This window comes from Equus caballus, chromosome 23 (assembly GCF_041296265.1).
Source record: "Equus caballus isolate H_3958 breed thoroughbred chromosome 23, TB-T2T, whole genome shotgun sequence".
Taxonomy (NCBI): domain Eukaryota; kingdom Metazoa; phylum Chordata; class Mammalia; order Perissodactyla; family Equidae; genus Equus; species Equus caballus.
The window spans coordinates 27,121,421-27,129,476 of record NC_091706.1 but is presented as its reverse complement, the minus strand read 5'-3'; positions in this window follow the sequence as shown (position 1 = coordinate 27,129,476).

Genomic DNA, 8,056 nt, shown 5'->3' with positions numbered 1-8,056 from the left:
GTCCAATTTATTGGCATATAATTGTTTGTAGTGGTCACTTATGATCCTTCATATTTACGTGTGGTATCAGTTGTAATGTCTCTTTCATTTCTGATTTTATTTGAGTCCTTTCTCTTTTTTTTTTTCTTGATGAGTCTAGCTTATGGCTTGTCAATTTTGTTTATCTTTTCAAAGAACCAGCTCCTGATTTCATTAAACTTCTCTATTGTCATTTTAGACTCTATTTCATTTATTTCTGCTCTGATCTTTGTTATTTCCTTCCTTCTGCTAACTTTGGGCTTTGTTTGTTCTTCTTTTTCTAGTTCCTAGAGGTGAAAAGCTAGGTTGTTTATTTGAGATGTTTCTTATTTCTAAAGGTAGGCATCTATCACTATGAACTTCCCTCATAAAACTGCTTTTGCTGCATCCCCTAAGTTTTGATATTTTTTATTTTCATTTTCATTTGTATCAAGGTATTTTTAAAATTTCTTGATTGGTTGTTCAGTAGCATGTTGTTTAATCTCCACATATTTGTTATTTTTCCAGTTTTCTTAGTGTAATTTCTAGTTTCATACAATTGTGGTCAGAAAAGATGATTGATATGATTTCAATCTTTTTAAATTTAAGACTTGTTTTTCAGACCTAGCCTATAATCTATCCTGAAGAATGTTCCATGTGCACTTAAGAATGCAATCAAGTTTTTATTTACATCCTTGAGTATATTTTTAATAGCTATTCTAAAGTTCTTGTTTATTAATTCCATCATCTCTGTGATTTCCAGATGTCTTTCTAATGACTGTTTTTTTTTTCCTGGTTAAGGGTTACATTTCCTGATTGTTCACATGTCTACTAATTTTTTTTTTGAGGAAGATTAGCCCTGAGCTAATATCCACCATCAATCCTCCTCTTTTTGCTGAGGAAGATTGGCCCTGGGCTAACATCTGTGCCCTTCTTCCTCTATTTTATATGTGGATGCCTGCCACAGCATGGCTTGATAAGCGATGTGTAGTTCTGCACCCAGGATCTGAACTGGTGAACCCTGGGCTGCAAAAACAGAGCATGTGAATTTAACTGTTACACCACTGGGCTGGTCCCTCTCCTAATTTTTAATTTTTAATTGGATATTGGACATGTGTATTTTATGTTGTTAAGTGCTGGATTTGTTGTATTTCTTTCAGGGTGTTGGACTCTGCTCTAGCAATCAGTGAAGTTGTTTGTAGATCAGCTACATTAATAAACCATTCAAGGTTTATTTTTTAACATTTCCTATGGTAAGTTTGGAGTAGCTCTTGCTTTAGGCCTAATTTAACCCTATTTCTAAGGTAGATTCAGTGAGTAGGCTCTAGCCTGGTTGGTTGAAACTTAAGCATCTCCCAACTCTGTGAGCTCTGGGAACTGCTAAACTTACAGTCCCCCAGTTCTTCTTTGCCTGGCTCCTGCACTGTATGCATGCATGCTTTTGTACGGAGCAGCGGGTTCAAGATCTAGGACCTTTCTGCAGATTTGTGGAACTCTTTCTACTTGCCACTCTTTTCACTCTAATAGTCTGAACCTCCTACCCACCCCTACCCCCCAAACTCCAGCTACTTCAGTCTTTCTGAACTGAAAGATTCCTGTCCCTTCACCATAGATCTGAAAGTATTTCCAGGAAGAAAGCCAAGATGATTGTAGGGCTCATCTCACTTGTTTTCTTTTTGTCAGGAATCACAGCTCTACACTGTCTGTTGTCTAATATCTGAAAACTCTTTTTCAGTTTTCTGGTTGGTTACATAAGGAACACAAATCTGATCTCATTTACTCCAACACAGCCAGAAGCACTTCATTCTTTTCACATATTTGCATCACGGATAGAATTCTAGGTTGGTGGTTTGTTTCTTCCTGTACTTCAAAGGTACCATTCCATTGTCTTCTGGATTCAATTGTTTCTGTTGAAGAGTCAGCTATAAATCTAATTGTTGATCTTCTAAAGGTAATTCTCTATTTCGGTTTTTCCCACTAGCTGTTTTCACTATTTTTCATTTGTTTTTCTGCAGATTTACTATGCTATGTCTAGGTATACTCTTCTTTTTATTTATCCTTCTTGGGAATCATTGAAAGTCTTGAATTTGTGGCTTGATGCATTTTGTCAGTTTGGAAAAGTTCTATCCATTATCTCTCTTAAAATTTCTTCTCTACTATTCTCTATCTCTTCTTCTTATGGGATTCCAAACATAAATATTATATCTTCTCACTGAAACTTGTATGTCTCTTATCCTATATATTTTCCATTCCTTTTTTCTTACCATACTTTATCCTCATTATGTTCTCATGGTCTGTTTTCAAGATCACTATTTTTTCTCTTCAGCTTTTTTTGTTTTGTTTTTAAAGACTGGCACCTGAGCTAACATCTATTGCCAATCTTTTTTTTTTTTTTCCTTCTTCTTCTTCTCCCTAAAGCCCCCCATTACATAGTTGTACATTATAGTTGTAGGTCCTTCTGGTTGTGCTATGTGGGAAGCCACCTCAGCATGGCTTGATGAGTGGTGCCATGTCTGTGCCCTGGATCTGAACTGGTGAAACCCTGGGCCACCGAAGTGGAGCACACAAACTTAACCACTCAGCCATAGAGTGGGCCTCTCTTCAGCTATTTATAGTCTGTCAATAAATCACATCCTGAGTTCTTAATTTAGATTATTGGGTTTTTTTTCTTTTTTTGAATGTTCATTAGTTCCTTTTCATAGTTACCAGATGTCTTCCAAAATTCCCTGTTTTGTTCTCTTATCTCATTTTAATCCAAATTCATTTTGAAGTTGAATTTTAGGCCTCATGTATTTCTGGTCCATCATTACCCTTGGGCTGGAGTCCCTTTTGTTCCCATGCCAAGGTGACGTCATTCACCTGGACCACACTGTCTCACGAGCACCGCACTCCAACATCTGTCTTTCCAACTGTAAAAGATCAACAAAGATGCCACACTGCTTCTCCTCTTCCCTTTCTGGAACTGAAAAATGCTGCCAGAGGGAGAGCAGACCCAGACACTGGGCTCATTCTCCTGGGCTTTTGTCTTCTTCTGTATCCTGGTGCAGTAATTATTCTCTATCTTGTTAGCTTGTCCATGCCTTTAGGAAGCTGTTTTTTTAACATATTATCCAGCTTTTCTAGATGACCTGATTGGGATGATTGGTCTAAATTACCTAGTCTGCTATTAAAAGGAATAAATGTCTCAAGGGCCAAGTTGAGGATGAATTTATAGTGGAACTAATATTGCTCTGTTTGGTCATTCTCTCCAGCTTTTTTTTTTTTTTTTGAGGAAGATTAGTCCTGAGCTAACTACTGCCAGTCTTCCTCTTTTTCCCGAGGAAGACTGGCCCTGAGCTAACATCCATGCCCATCTTCCTCTATTTTATACATAGGACACCTACCACAGCATGGGTTTGGCCAAGCAGTGCCATGTCCCCACCTGGGATCCGAACCGGCAAACCCCGGGCTGCCAAGAAGCAGAACATGTGAACTTAACTGCTGCGCCACTGGCTGGCCCCTCCTTCAGCTTTTTGAGTGCAGGCGTTGAAAAATTAGTTAGCCTCATGTATGCAACTAACAGGCAAGTTTGTTTGGCAGAGTAAGTGTAGAGTGTTTCCAAGTTTGTTATTTAGTTCAGGGATATGAAATCTAAGTTGGATAAGAAAAAAAGAGAAGAAAAGGCAGGGCTGGTGAATTGGGAGAAAGTAAAGTGGTGAACCCTTGTATGTCAGGACATTTGAATGGAATTAATTGAATAAACAATTAGGAAGAGAAGTTGTAGTCAGATGTTTGAGTTACTGCTTTAAGGGTAGAGAAGTTACAGATTCAAAAAGTGATCATGAAAATGGGCGGCTAGAAGTAGAGTAGAGACGTTGACGCTGAGATGCAGTTGTAGAGGAGCCAAAGTCCAGGCTGCCAAATGGGTTATCTACAGATGCTGAGGCCACCCGTGTAATGTCAGGGGAGGTGAGCAGATGGTAGCAACAAGAAGAGAGCAGGGCAGGTTTATTTTCCAGATCATGAATTAAAGTTTTGCAAAGCCTTTATAAATCTCTCCTTTCTCTTAAATGGCCTAATCATACCATCTGATGTTTTTCATGTTCCCTTGCCAAAAGACTTATGCATATTTAGCACATGTGTTTTTTTAATGATTTTAAAAACCTGGACTCATGATGCAAGGTCTGCTGAGTGACTCATTCAACACTCATTCTCAACCTTCTCCTTAGTTGGCTGCTTTTAGGGTTAGCCATATGATACAGATCTGGCCAATGAGATGTAAGCAGAAATCTGCCATGGAGTGTCTGGGAAAGCTCTTACTCTCCTGTCTCTTTCTTCAGCCTTACCTTATATGTAATAACGATGGTTGGAACTGCAGCAGCCATCTTGTAACAGAAACATCAGCCCGCTTGTAGTTGAGTCATCAAAGAGTAAGCAGTACTTACTCTGGACTCCTTGATATGTGAAATGGGAAGGGGGAGATATCTGTTTAAGTCACTTTAGCAGACTTCTGTGTCCAAAAAGTTCTTAATATGCATGGTATATTAAGTAAATAGCAGGTGTAAGTTCGAAGATATGAAGTCACAGTAATGAGTTGGTCTCTTCTGATGGTCAAAAGTATGTCCCTCAGTCTACACGACACACCTCTGACCAACCCAAACCAAGCAAGAGTGCACAGTTTTCAGGCCAACAATTCCCAGGATTAAAACAATAGGAACTGATCACTTTCTTCTTAGTCTATTCCATGGATGGTAGCCCGCATTTGGTGGATTATGTGTAATATAATCTATAGCACTTGAATCCAATTTATCCCTAAATGCTAATATTTAACACCAGCAGATTCACAAGTGAGTTTATTGAGAAATGTCCCATTTAAAGTACTAACTCTAAAAGGATGCCAAAAAGGGAAAGAATCTTCCCATTCTTTGATGGTTCACTGGGTGCCCCAGACCAAGCAGTCCTGGAGGTGTTCGAGTTGATCTTGGAAAAGCAAATAAGTAACAATAAAATCAAACACTAAAAAGCTAGGAAGAGATCTCAAACCGCCATCTGAATAACTGGGATGGCGGCATATTTTTAAAATTCATAAATCATGGAGAAAAAGGATAAGAAATTATAACGTATTTCTGGTGGCTAATTGGAATGGGAGAAGTCAATCTTGTTAGATATTTTCCTAAATCACTCATATTTAAAACCACTAAATTTGTCCTGGTGCCTAATTCCATAAAAACAGTCAATTTACTTTACCCTGCATTTTTTCTCCCTGAGGTTACCTGAGTTTTCTCTCCAGTTCCAGACACATTGGCACATATCCTTTCATCTGGATGCCTTTGAATAATTTTTCCCTTAAATATATTAAGCCATCGCTGGATTTTGTTGTTATCGTTTCTTTCTTTCTGGACACATCCTCTCATTCTAAAGAATTATGCCCAGCAAAAGTGTTTGGGTAAAAGAGATCCAGTCTTATGAAATAATTTGGAATCCTGACAGTGCCTTCTAAAAAGATAACAGCATTTGATATTGAATACAGTTTTATTTAGCTTTGGATCATCTCAAAATATACAGACACACAAGCCCTACTCAAAAACTCATTCCTTCACAATGTAGTCGGAGAGTTTAGTTAATAAAGTGATTCGATAGCTAAATACAATTTAAGTACATTCCAACATATTTTAGAACAACGTATTCAGACATTAGTACTAACAAAATTGTGGCATAATAGTTTTTGCATTGGCAGAGACTGCCTCTCATTGGAAAGGCCTTGAAACATAGTTTCCTTAATTTATCCTTCTAAGGACATACTTTTAGCAACCATCAAAAATTAAAGAAACTTACTTATTTTTGTAAGGAAGGCAGACACTCTTTCAGAACATGACCTGGATAATGTTCCTTTACTTTGTAATAGTTTTCAATATATGTGCCCTCTTCTGATTTTTCTCCCCACAACTAAGTGTCACCATGTGTGCCAATTCTCTGATGAAATATTCTTTCCTTTTTCCTCTCTGCATGTCTGTCAGCACCATCCACTCACAGGGCGAGCAAGACAAAAGTGCGTTTGTGTCTCCAAGGGGGCAGCCTGCCGGACACATCTGGAATCGATTAGTCAGGGCTGGTGTGGGCACTCACCCCGGACCCGCGGCAGGGCAAGCGGAGGGAAGGAGTGAGAAGCTCTCTGAACAGACTGGCAAGAACGTGGGCATGTCTGTATCACTGTTCTTCAACAATTGCAAATAGTTATCTTTAAAAATGCCCCAGTGGTAGCTTCCAGGAAAAGGTGGAATTCTTCTTCATAAATATATTATTATGAATAGATATAGCCTCCATCTGAGGGGCCTATGGAGCAAATTCATTTCGTGGAGGGTTCCAGGCGCTAATCTTGGACTTCAGTCATCAGCTGCTGTTGGGAGTCCACTGAAGGCAAACCGTTTACTAGCTTTAGCTGTGACGGGTCCCCGCCAAGCCCCTGCGGCTGCTTCCCCACACGGAAAGCCATCCCTTGAGGCCTTCCTGTCTCCACTGGACTTCCCCCAAAGCAGAGCCCTGTAAAGGAGTCTGGCGCAAGTTGATTATTGGAATAGTGAGCGTGTGGAAGTGAGGGGGGAAGGAGAAAAGCTGGTAAGAGGAGCCATAACGAGTGGGTTCAGGCGACAGTGAGTGGGGTTGCTGGGGACCCTCTGAGGGAGAATGTGGAACAAACCTATGTTCGACCACTGAGGGTCAGAAGCTGCATATGCATCCACCATCTCCTGTCCCTCGCTGGCTGTCACTCCTGAGTTGTTGACTTTTGGTTTCTGGTCTCTGGCTAGGAGAGTGCTAGAAAGATGCAGGTAGCTCCTGACCTGAAAGACAACTGTCTGCAGCGACCTCTGTATGGACCGGGGGACATGGAAGGGTGGCCACCCTTAGCCAGTCTGAGGATAGACACACAAGAGCACAGCCCCAAACCCTGTGGCTCTGAGCCTGTGGCTCTGTTCAGGCCTCTGTGAGGCATGGGCCTGGGGTTCTGGGAATTCATCGTCCTCTGCGGGAAGCGCGCCATCTGCACAGAGAATACTTAACTCAGGAATGGAAATGATAACGCTGCACAGTGATCGTGCCCCTAAGTCATGCAGGCCTGGCTTTTGTCATTCAGGTGAGATTTCACCCAGTGTGCGCCCCTTCTTAGAGACCCTTCCTCCTGTCTCTGCTGGAAACACAGCCCCTCATGGCTCCGAGACATCCAAGCTACGGCCTAGGTCCATCCGCCCTTCTAAAAAGCATTTTTTATTTGCCATAATTACGTGTCCTTTCCTAGATAGGGCAGAGCTCTTTAACGATGGCACCTGGAAAGACTGGCAAGAGAAAATTTTTTAAAAATGAAAACGTTAGTTGTGAATTTTGTAATATTTTCCGTCTTGATCATGTCAACATGAATTGTTTTCTATGAGTTAAATGCCTCTAGTAACCAAGGGATAAGCAAGTCTGACCGTGCGTCCTCATGTGTATTTGCACGTGTATAAAACTTCAGGATCAAACCACTTTTAGATTCTACATGTATATCCACATATGTAGGCAGACTGGCATTTAAAGGATTTAGAATTAATCTCGTCACCCAGCTGACATGAACATTCGTACAAGCTTTTTCTCTTTGCTCAGCAGTGACTGAGCTGCTTGGATACACTGAGACATTTCACACACATGCACACTCACACTCTCAGTGTTGGGTAAACCTGACGTCCAAGTTGGTCTTGCATTCTTAACTCCCCAGCTGCCTGCCTATCCATTACTGCCGTTCCTTTTGAGAATACTTAAATATTTCATGTTTCTGGCCAAGCTCCCACTTCTCTGAGCCCATGATGAGCTGGGTTCTCTTCGGTAATTAGCTCCAGGTCACAAGGGGAGGGAATGCACATGTTCTGGGTGCGATAAACCAGAAGGCTTGTCCTGCTGCCATTTTCTCAGGTTTAGAGGAAGGCGCTGTCTTCAGGGACTGAGGGTGGTGTGCAGGAGCAGCTTGAGACCATTGTTCACGTCTCTTCCCAGCTCCGAGTTCAGTGACATCATGATCAGTGGCTTAAAGTTGGGCATGGTGGGAGTATTT